The sequence below is a fragment of the Tasmannia lanceolata genome, unplaced genomic scaffold, assembly GCF_043159265.1.
Source record: "Tasmannia lanceolata isolate RefF3 unplaced genomic scaffold, GAP_Taslan_0.1 ptg000015l, whole genome shotgun sequence".
Taxonomy (NCBI): domain Eukaryota; kingdom Viridiplantae; phylum Streptophyta; class Magnoliopsida; order Canellales; family Winteraceae; genus Tasmannia; species Tasmannia lanceolata.
Genome location: NW_027518692.1, coordinates 38,089,546 through 38,100,318, shown reverse-complemented (window position 1 = coordinate 38,100,318; position 10,773 = coordinate 38,089,546).

Sequence of the window (10,773 nt, the reverse complement as noted above, 5' to 3'; positions counted from 1 at the left end):
AATTTCCCTCGGTCATGCCTCGTGTGGTTGTTAGGAAAGAACAAAGACTTATGTGGAAAAAGGGAGGTGCCATTAGCATTACCTTAGAAGTCTCCCATATAATTTTCTAAGGAATGGTGCTCTGTCTCTCTTCCCTCTCTCTTCACTCATAATGACACCCTTGTCTAATAAATATTTGTCCCCTCCTTTGTCTCCTCCATTTTCCCACAAAAATTCAATGGAATTTTTTTTACTCGCAACCAAACAAAGCTTGGCAAAAGTTTGTCATTTTTTAAATTTTCACCTATTAGGTGTCTGTGTGTGTTACTGCGTATATTTAGCTTTGTCATTATTTGTAGATAGGAAAAACGGGTCGATTTTTGGGAATTTTGATTTAACTTTTAACATAAAATTGAGTTCGGTTAGGGTTGATTTCAATTTATTCTTAGCAAAAGTTTTTTTTTGCTCAAGTGTACTATTATTCTGCATAAACAGTCACTAGGGTCTTACACACTTGTTCTTCCAAAAGTGATTTGGGGTTTGATTCCGTTTAGTACAGAGCATCATCAAACACTTGGTGTAAAATTCATCAGGCTTCATTGTATCTTGGAGGTGAATTTGTGGTTCTCCTTGCACACAATTGGTGAGGGCGAATAATGTCTTAAGCAAAGCGACCACTCGCCTTGAAGCTTCTCATTTCATCTCTATCTTCACCATCCAATTTTCTCCAACAAAACTCATCCTTTTAAGGGTGAGTTCTACTTGGGTCCTAACAAGTGGTATCAGAGTCGGGCTGTGGTAACTCTTGTGTGTCTTTGAGGATGGAAAAAATCCCTCAGGAAAGATTTCGGTAACCTTGATGTACCCTTGAGGATGGAGAAAATCCCTTTGGAAAGATCTCGATGCCCTGTTTGGTTGCTCAAAGCAAGGATATCATTGGCATTTGAAACGCCGATGTTCTTCCACTAATCTGCCCAACGAATAGTTGGTTGCCATTTTGCATTGAAGCTTTCTTTGACTCATTGACATCTTGCAAACATCATAATTGCCTTTTTTTTCCCACGCAACGCCTATGTGGCGGAAATGTTCCCTCCTCTAATCTTCTCCCCATATTTCACCCTTTTGGTGGAATTTGGGTGAAAGAAGAGGAGAAACATCTTGTCTTATTATCTTTTCTCTCTTTCTCTTCCGTTATCTCTCTTCCAGTCTCTATTTTGGTAATGACACCCTTACATCTTTCACTCATCTTCTCGAGGATTGCCGCACAACCAAACACTACTTACCACTCTTCCACTATTCTTCTCCCCATCTTCCATGCTTGTCTATAGGGGTGCAACTCAGGCAGGTTCAACCCGAATTTGGGTTAGGTCGGGTTAAGCTTTTTCGCAAATCGGATTGGGTTGGGTTGGGTTGGGTTTGGAAAAATCAACTCAAATTGGAAATCAGGTTGGGGTGTCTGGCAACCTGACCCGACTCGAAACTCGAATTTGGGTTACATATGAAGAAGTACTGTATGACCAACAGGAAAACCCACATGGGTTGTCTGGAAAAAAATGCAGGCTTTTAAGCTCTTACAAATTCCCACTGCATTTCCCCATGAGTTTCTTAGTCGAAGAAGCACTAAAATCCAAAAAAGAAACCTATCTTTTAAGGTTTTTGCTAACGAGTGCCCTAAGGAGCATTAAAAGCTCTCTTTTGTCCTCGTTTGTAGATAGCAGCGCCTCTTTCCTCACATTCATTAAATGCTCACCACTTATGTCAAGCCTCAAAAGCCTATTATTAGCATAGCTAAATAGTAAGAATAGTTGTTTTGATATCGACACTCCTCAAAAGCCTCTCTTTTGATATATCTCATCTTCTCTATTTTAACCTATAAACACAAACTACAAATCAGAGATTGGAAATCGGGTTGGGTCGGATTGAGGAAATTGCAAATCAGGTTGGGTCGAGTTGAACCCAGCCGGGTTGGCCTCAACCCGACCCAACCCGACCCTAGTTGCACCCCTACTTCCCTTTGACTTCTTCTTCTACTTATCTCCCAGCCACCTTTGAGCAACCAAACAGGGCATTTAGTTCCCACCTGTACTTGTACCAACTCATATTCCCATCATATAACCTCCCTAGAATGATTCTATGAGAAAAAACCCAAAACCAACTGCAAGAAGTCCCAAGATATTGGTCCTCATTTTAAGGTGGTGGATCTTCCATCCTACAAAAATCCATCTATAAGTTCATACACATAAATGTGAAACAACCAATTACTCCAAAAGCTTAAGCTGTTGGAGATGGGGTAATTTAATCTCTTATACTTTAACTCTCCCCCTCACATGTGGCCCCTCTTTGCATTTGGCCTATACATGGCCCATGTGGCCCTTCTTTTTTGGTTTGGCCGTTACATGTGAACTTTTGCTATCCAGGAGGTTTGAACTCAGGACCTTTGGCTCCAATACCATGTGAAACAACCAAATATTCCATAAGCTTAAGCTGTGGGAGATGAGTTAGAATAATATGGGATGGATCCAATTGGACCCACATCCACCATAACATTTGAGACCAACAACACTAGATGAGACTCACAGTAGATCCTGTAAATGTATGTATGCATATATGTATGAGTGTACCTTTCTATATAAGTATGGGTGTACATTTTTATTATGTGTATAAATTTGAATAGAGGGTTTACTTAATTGTCCTCAAATATGTGACATTGAAGATTTATGTACTTTGGTTTTCAAAGGGTCATTTTTGCCTTTCTACACCAAAGCATGAACATATGTAAGGTGGGGATGAAAGTTGGGCAACCAGTTTTTTTTATAGGAATATAGAAGGATTGTTAATTCATTTGTGTGCTTCTCTTTTGGCTGTTCGTGCTTCCACTAAGAAACTTAACAAAATACCCACTTGCTAGAATTTGCTATTATGTGCTGAAGCCTCTAAGAAACTTAAAAATACCACTTGCTAGAATTTGATATATACAATGTGCTAAAGCCTCTATAAATTCCTATGAGCAGCTTCCATCCATTGATAGAAGAGAAGAATCAGAGATACACTTCTGATTTTAGTAAGTTAAAGATGAAGCTTTATTACTTGCACTGCGCCATCCTAGCCATGCTTGTACTCTCATCAGGTATGGAGATTCCAATTGTTAAGCCTCGATCTCATTGCTTTTTTATTGGTTTTTTCCTTTGGAAATGATATTCACACTCTCTTATTTGATAACAACATTCCTTTCTTAAACACTTTTTAGACTAGCTATTGATAGCTCATTGCGAATTCTACAGCCTTTACCAGTTAATTAGAAAAGTAGAAAACGAATAGAGAAGTATAATTGTCAAAAGAGGTTGACTAGCAAGACGATCTTGTCTTGATGAATGAAAACAGTCATATATGGTTGTGATCACTGATCATGACCGTTGATCTGATAGGTTGGAGATCTCGTTGGCAAGATTGAAGGACGCAAAAATCAAAGGCTTTAAAGGACATTTTTTTCACCATGTCTGATCAAAGGTCTAGAATCATCGATTAGAGTGTAACAGAAATAAGCCTAATTTGTGATGGCGAATATCAATATCAATGGGCCATAACACAGTACACTTGGCAATGCGGCGGGAGTTGAAAGAACATGAGAGAGCAAGAGAAGTCCTTGATTAGAATGCATAGTCTGTACTGGTAATCAATGAAACTTTGTGAGGAATTCTATTAATTTTTCAAACGAGACAGAAGTTTAGTACTCTGGAGTTTGGAGAGCATGCAGTGCTTCTTTCAACTTAGGATAGGCGTAAAAGTTACGCCCATAACTAAGTGAAAAAATGGGTGTAAAATCTGTTTTACCCCCAATTTACATCGAAAGAAATGGAGCCTAATAGAAATCAAGGGGCCACGGAGAACACAGGTAGGTTCCATCATCCAGGGGTGGGTCCCATGATTTCCACTAATGGATGGGAGGGTACTATTACGGATCAAGTACTTCTCCCTTCTCCCTTCTCCCTTTTTGAAATGTCAAGAGTGTAGTTGCTTTCAGTTTTTCATTTTAAATAGAGAATGAAAAAACCATTCAGAGAGATCAAATTGGTGCATAATGGAAATTCGGGGAATACAGCAAACTTAAGACTAGAACAGTTATACGGTGCGATTCAATAAGTAACTAGTAAAAGGAAGGTGGAATACACACATATATGTAAAAAATAAAGTAAAAATGGTAAATTTTTACTTTATTTTTCACATACATATATGTGTGTGGATGCGCCCTATTGATACTGAAACAACCATGTTTTGATAAGAGACAAAATAAATTTGTCTTGTATGCTTTAAGCAGATTTGTCTTATATGTTTTAAGCAACTTGTTACGATTCCCAAAAACCACTCAACAACCTTTGACAACTGCTTAAAGCATACAAGACAAGGAGACTTCGTCTCATTATGAAAACATGTTTAGGCCAGCATCTGCCATATGTGTGTCTAGGTACACTCGCGCGCGCGCACACACAAGAAATGCAAAATTGTAGGGCTACCTTGCAAAAAAAACCAGCAACAAGGTGCCCCATTGGATCCATGTCGTTGTGTTAAAAGTTGTAGTTATCACATGTTGGTGATGTGGATCCAATGGGGTGCCCTTGCGGTTTGTTTCTTTTGGAAGCTCACCATTCGTTTAGCACTCCTCGTGTACAAATAGGGATTCGCAAGGCAATTTTGTGGAAATAGGGAGTATGAGAGTATACTAAAAGTAATTGTAGTGAAGTTTTCTCACTATAATATTAGCGAAAATAAGGAAAAGACAGGCCATGGCCATGCTTAATTTGGAGCTATCTTCATTTATTATATTGAATGGATTAGGACAAAAAAAAATCCAATTTAATGGATTTTGCTTTCCATCACTAATATTAATTAACATATCTGATATCTAATTTGCTCTCTTGCCCTCTATATTGAACTGTTTGTATACAAGGGATGAGGTCAAATCCATTCTTTCAATCTTCTAAGAAGTGTATTAAATTCGTCTCCGAGTAAAAAAACTTTCCATGATGTTGGATTAACCTGGCATTATTAGTGTTAATTAACATTATATAAACCTTATTATCTTTCCTAATTGGGTCTCCAGTGGAGATGATGGTGGTCAAGGTGGAAGGTGGACGTAGGTGCTTTGTGGTGATGGACCCCACTGGATGTATTCTCTCTTCTTGCAAGCAACAGTGCCTCCTCATGAAAAATGGGAATGGAGTTTGTCTTTCCAGGGTTAATGAGGGTTACCAATGTGCTTGTTATTACAATTGCTAAGCCACATCAAGGGGAAAATGAAACAACATGAAGACATCTACATGGTGAATGTGTGCTACAAGCCTACAACTAGAATTCCACTTGTTATCTTTGCTGTTTTAAATTTTTCTAATTTTTATAAATAATTTAGTTTTTATTTTTTAGTGTGCAATCTAGGGTTGAACCCATAATCTCATTTGAATTTGTAGCGGCCCCGCCATCGTGAATCCCTACCCCTCAAAGGAAACAAGAATAATGGTAAGCAGGGGTTGAGCCTATCGCTCAATTGGGTGAGGCGTTGTATCTCAAAGTGAAGGCCTATAGATATAGCTCAATTGGGCGAGGCTTTGTATCAAATATTGATATCCAACACCCCCTCCCACTCTTATTTGGTATCATCGTTTGTTAATATTTAAGTTAAATAAACAGTACATAGAGTAACGTGGACTCCTCAATTAACTGTCTCCTACAAATAAAAAAGGGCGATGATCAATTCGCACCCCTGTAGGATAATTCACACCCCTTTAACGGAGGGCATGCGCTTTTTGACATCAATTCACGTTAAATGGGTGCGAATTATCCTATAGTGGGTGCGAATTTATCATCGCTCATAAAATAACCCTAACAATCTAACAATGATTAATCCACTAGCTGTGGATTCTATAACCAATGGTCTAGTACAGACTCTAAACCGCTTTCACACGCTCAAATGTCTGTTTAGAATCCCTACCACATTGACTAAGATAAGTCATTCTAAGCCATAATAGCACATGCGGTAGCTCAATGGAATGGAATGGGTAATCACCATTCCCACCTGGAACACTATCTCTTGCCATGGATTCCTTAATCTTTGGCATAGTGTTCATACAGTATTGTCCAATAATCAATATTGTATGAGGAACCTTATGTCAACATCTAATGTGACATTTAAATTAGCATATCCACAACGATCATGATAGTAAAAAGATTAATGTAAAATAATAATTTTCATATATCTCATATAAGAATAACTTTAGGGGAGTGATAAATCGACCCCCGTATATTTTAAATCCACCCCCTATGTGTCTTTGTGAGAGAGGACAGAGAAAGACACATTGGGGGTCGATTTAAGATGTATGGGGGTCCATTTATCACTACCCTAAATTTAAAGTCTACTCAAAATTTGTTTCCAAGGCAAACTAATAGTGGGCTTACCTCATTCTATAGAATGGACAGAGAGGGCTCCATACCGAAGCATTTCTTGTGTATGCCATATGTATAGAAGGGACAATGTATTATGCTCCATTACAACTTATTAGAGTCAAAGAATTCTCCATTTTTATTTATTTTAGTACTCTCTGTCTGTCTCTAAGAATTCTCTTCAGATCACTCTCTCTCTCTCTCCCACATCAGTCACAATCTCTTCCAAATCTCAATCTTATCTCTCCTTTAAATAAAGGGAAAATGACCAAATAGAAGGGGTTTCTACTGACTATGACATTTGAAGATGGGCGTTTTGTAAATCACCAATCAAGAGTGCATATGACTAAAATGCCCTTGATTCTCTTTCTCTCTCTCTCTCTCAAATCACCTTTTTTAAATGATTAGATTTAGAATACAACCCAAAACCCACCTTTTTCTCTCTTCTTCTTCTCCCTCCCACCTACGTACGTATGAAAAACCCAAAAACCTCCATTTTTGAAACCCAAAAACCTCAATGGTTAGATGCCAAAAGCTCCATTCTATTACTGAAAACCTCATTTTTAGATGTCAAAGCCTCCCTAACCCTTCATTGCATTGGAAAACGCCTCCGTTTACAACAACTATTGCAAAAAAACGTTATTAGATTTCGAAATCGCAAAAATCTTCACTAGAAACCATCATTCCATTGTACAAAGCTTCCATTCAATGGAAATGTGTGTATTTCTAGCCCTCTCCCTTCTCTTTCAATTATAAGACATGTTTATAAACTTGAATGAAAGTTTTCCATGTTAAACTGCTGTTTTCCATTTTATAATCATTGTTATTTTACTGTAAACTACTAATTTCTTAAGTTAAACTACTATTCCACTACGATAAACCACTACTGAAGTGGGTGTTTATAAGTGGTCTATACAGCTTCTTTGGTTAAGAATCCCCAGTAGTGGTTTATAATCCTAAGTAGTGGTTTATTAAGGCTTACCAGTGATTTAAAGTGTTTATAATTGGTTTATAAGGATTAACAATGGTTTAAAGTGTTTATAAGTGATTTATACAGGGTGAGCAGTAGTTTATAGTGTTTATAAGTGGTTTATACAGGCTTATCAGTGGTTTAGAGTGTTTACAACTGGTTTATATAGGGTAAATAGTGGTTTATATAAGCCTATCAGTGATTTATAGTGTTTATAAGTGGTTTATATAGGCTTATCAGTGGTTTAGAGTGTTTATACATGGTTTATACATGGTAAGAAGTAGTATATAGTGTTTATAAGTGATTTATATAGGCTTATCAGTGGTTTAGAGTGTTTACAACTCGTTTATATAGGGTAAACAATGGTTTATCTAAGACTATCAGTGGTTTAGAGTGTTTATAAGTGGTTTATATTGGCTTATTAGTGGTTTAGAGTGTTTATACATGGTTTATACATGGTAAGAAGTAGTTTATAGTGTTTATAAGTGGTTTATATAGGCTTATCAGTGGTTTAGAGTGTTTACAACTGGTTTATATAGGGTAAACAGTGGTTTATATAAGCGTATCAGTGATTTAGAGTGTTTATAAGTGGTTTATATAGGTTTATCAGTGGTTTAGAGTGTTTATACATGGTTTATGCAGGATAAGTAGTTTATAGTGTTTATACGTAGTTTATATAGGCTTATTAGTGGTTTAGAGTGTTTACAAGTGGTTTCTATAGGGTAAACAGTGGTTTATCTAAGCCTATAAGTGGTTTAGAGTGTTTATAAGTGGTTTATATAAGCTTATAAGTGGTTTATAGTGTTTATACATGGTTTATACAGGATAAACAGTGGTTTAGAGTGTTCATAAGTATTTTATATAAGCCTGGCAATGGTTTAGAGGATTTATAAGTGTATAATATATGGTAAACAATGGTTTAGAGTGTTTATAAGTTGTTTATAAAAGCCTAACAGTGGTTTAGATTGTTTATAATTGGTTTATATAGGCTTAACAGTGGTTTAGAGTGTTTATAAGTTGTTTATACAGTATAAGCAGTGGTTTATATAGGGGTAAGCAGTGGTTTATATAGGGGTAAGCAGTAGTTTAGAGTATTTACAAGTGGTTTATATAGGGTAAACAGTTGTTTAGAGTGTTTATAAGTTGTTTATACAGTGTAAGCACTGTGTTAGAGTGTTTATAAGTGGTTCATGTAAGCCTAGCAGCGGTTTAGAGTGTTTATAAGTTGTTTATATAAGCATAACAGTGATTTACAGTGTTTATAAGTGGTTTATATAGGCTTAACAGTGGTTTAGAGTGTTTATAAGTTGTTTATACAGTGTAAGCAATGGTTTATAGTGTTTGTAAGTGGTTTATATAGGGGTAAGCAGTGGTTTAGAGTTCTTACAAGTGGTTCATATAGGGTAAACAGTGGTTTAGAGTGTTTATAAGTTGTTTATACAATGTGAGCAATGGTTTATATAGGGGTAAGTAGTGGTTTATAGTATTTACAAGTGGTTTATATAGGGTAAACATTTGTTTAGAGTGTTTATAAGTTGTTTATACAGTGTAAGCAATGGTTTAGAGTGTTTATAAGTGGTTCATGTAAGCCTAACAGCAGTTTAGAGTGTTTATAAGTGGTTTATATAGGGTAAGCAGTGGTTTGAAGTATTTACAAGTGGTTTATATAGGGTAAACAATGGTTTAGAGTGTTTATAAGTGTTTTATATAAGCCTAGGAGTGGTTTAGTGTGTTTACAAGTGTTTAATATAGGGTAATTAGAGGCTTAAAGTTTTTATAAGTGGTTTATATAAGCCTATCACTGGTTTAGAGTGTTTATAAGTGGTTTATATAGACTTAGCAGTGATTTTAGAGTGTTTATAAGTTGTTTATTTAGGATTACCAATGGTTTAAACAACTGAGAGGGAGAGACTACCAACCTATGAGAGGAGGTTCACTCAGAATCAGAGGATACCGGAGAGAGGTGCACGAACCTGCGGGGCATTGTGACCCTCTAATGGACGGTTGGGAGGATCCCATGAGAGAAAGAGGGCATTGTGGCCCTCTAATGGACGGTTGTGATCATCCCATGAGAGAAAGAGGGCATTGTGGCCCTCTAATGGACGGTTGTGATCATCCCATGAGAGAAAGAGGGCATTGTGGCCCTCTAATGGACGGTTGGGATCATCCCATGAGAGAGAGGGGCATTGTGGCCCTCTAATGGAAGGTTGGGATCATCCCATGAGAGAGAGGGGGCATTGTGGCCCTTTAATGGACTGCTGGGATCATCCCATGAGAGAGAGAGGGGGGGCATTGGGGCCCTCTAATGGAAGGTTGGGATCATCCCATGAGAGAGAGGGGGCATTGTGGCCCTTTAATGGACGGTTGGGATCATCCCATGAGAGAGAGAGGGGGGCATTGGAGCCCTCTAATGGACGGTTGGGATCATCCCACGAGAGAGAGAGAGGGGGCATTGTGGCCCTCTAATGGACTGTTGGGATCATCCCATGAGAGAGAAAGAGAGAGGAATTGTAGCCCTCTAATTGATGGTTAGGATCATCCCATGAGAGAGAGAGAGAGAGAGGTGACGGTATTTTAAAAATGAGGGTATTTTTGTCCTAAACCCTTGCAAACAAGTCACCATCATTCTAGATTGGTTATTTCCAAGTCTCCCCTCTTCAAATGTCATAGTCAGTAGAAAGCCCTTTCATTTGGTCATTTTCCCTTAAATAAATATCCACTTACATCTCTTCCTCCCCACCTCTCTCTGACACCTAAAAAAAAATCAAACACTTCCTTTTTTCCTGTTTTTTTTTAAATCATGCACACGATCAAGCTTGGCTCTGAATTGATCTACTGGGACCCACCTATCAAAACATATCATTGAGCGTTACGGGTACTTTGGGGATGAAAGGGCGTAGAAACACCTGAAAGTGGTACAATGAAAGTACAAGACTAAAACAAAGTGAGTAGTGCCTTCATCAAAATTGGTAAGTGTGGATATCAATCACCTAAATAAATCCTAACCCGATTGGAGTAGAGCGAAACTTGACTCAGGTCGGGGTCTGAAGAACTTTCCCAGACCCCTTGCTAATATTACTTATGAAAATAAAAAGTAAGCATGGAATTGATAAAATTACTTCTCATAGCAAAGGGTGTGGAAAAGTAAGCACAGAAAATATCTAATAGCAAGGGGTGTGGAAATATCAATTACTTCTGATAATAAAAAGTAAGCATGGAATTGATATTTCCACCCCCCCTCTCTTTGCTATAGGGGGTCTGAGGAACCTGAGCCAAGTTTTGTTCATTGGAGTAGGGGTGCAACTCAGGTCGGGTTGGATCAAGTTGAGGCCAACCCTAACCCAAGCCTCGGGTTGATGATGATCAACCCTAACCCAACCCGCCTCTAAATC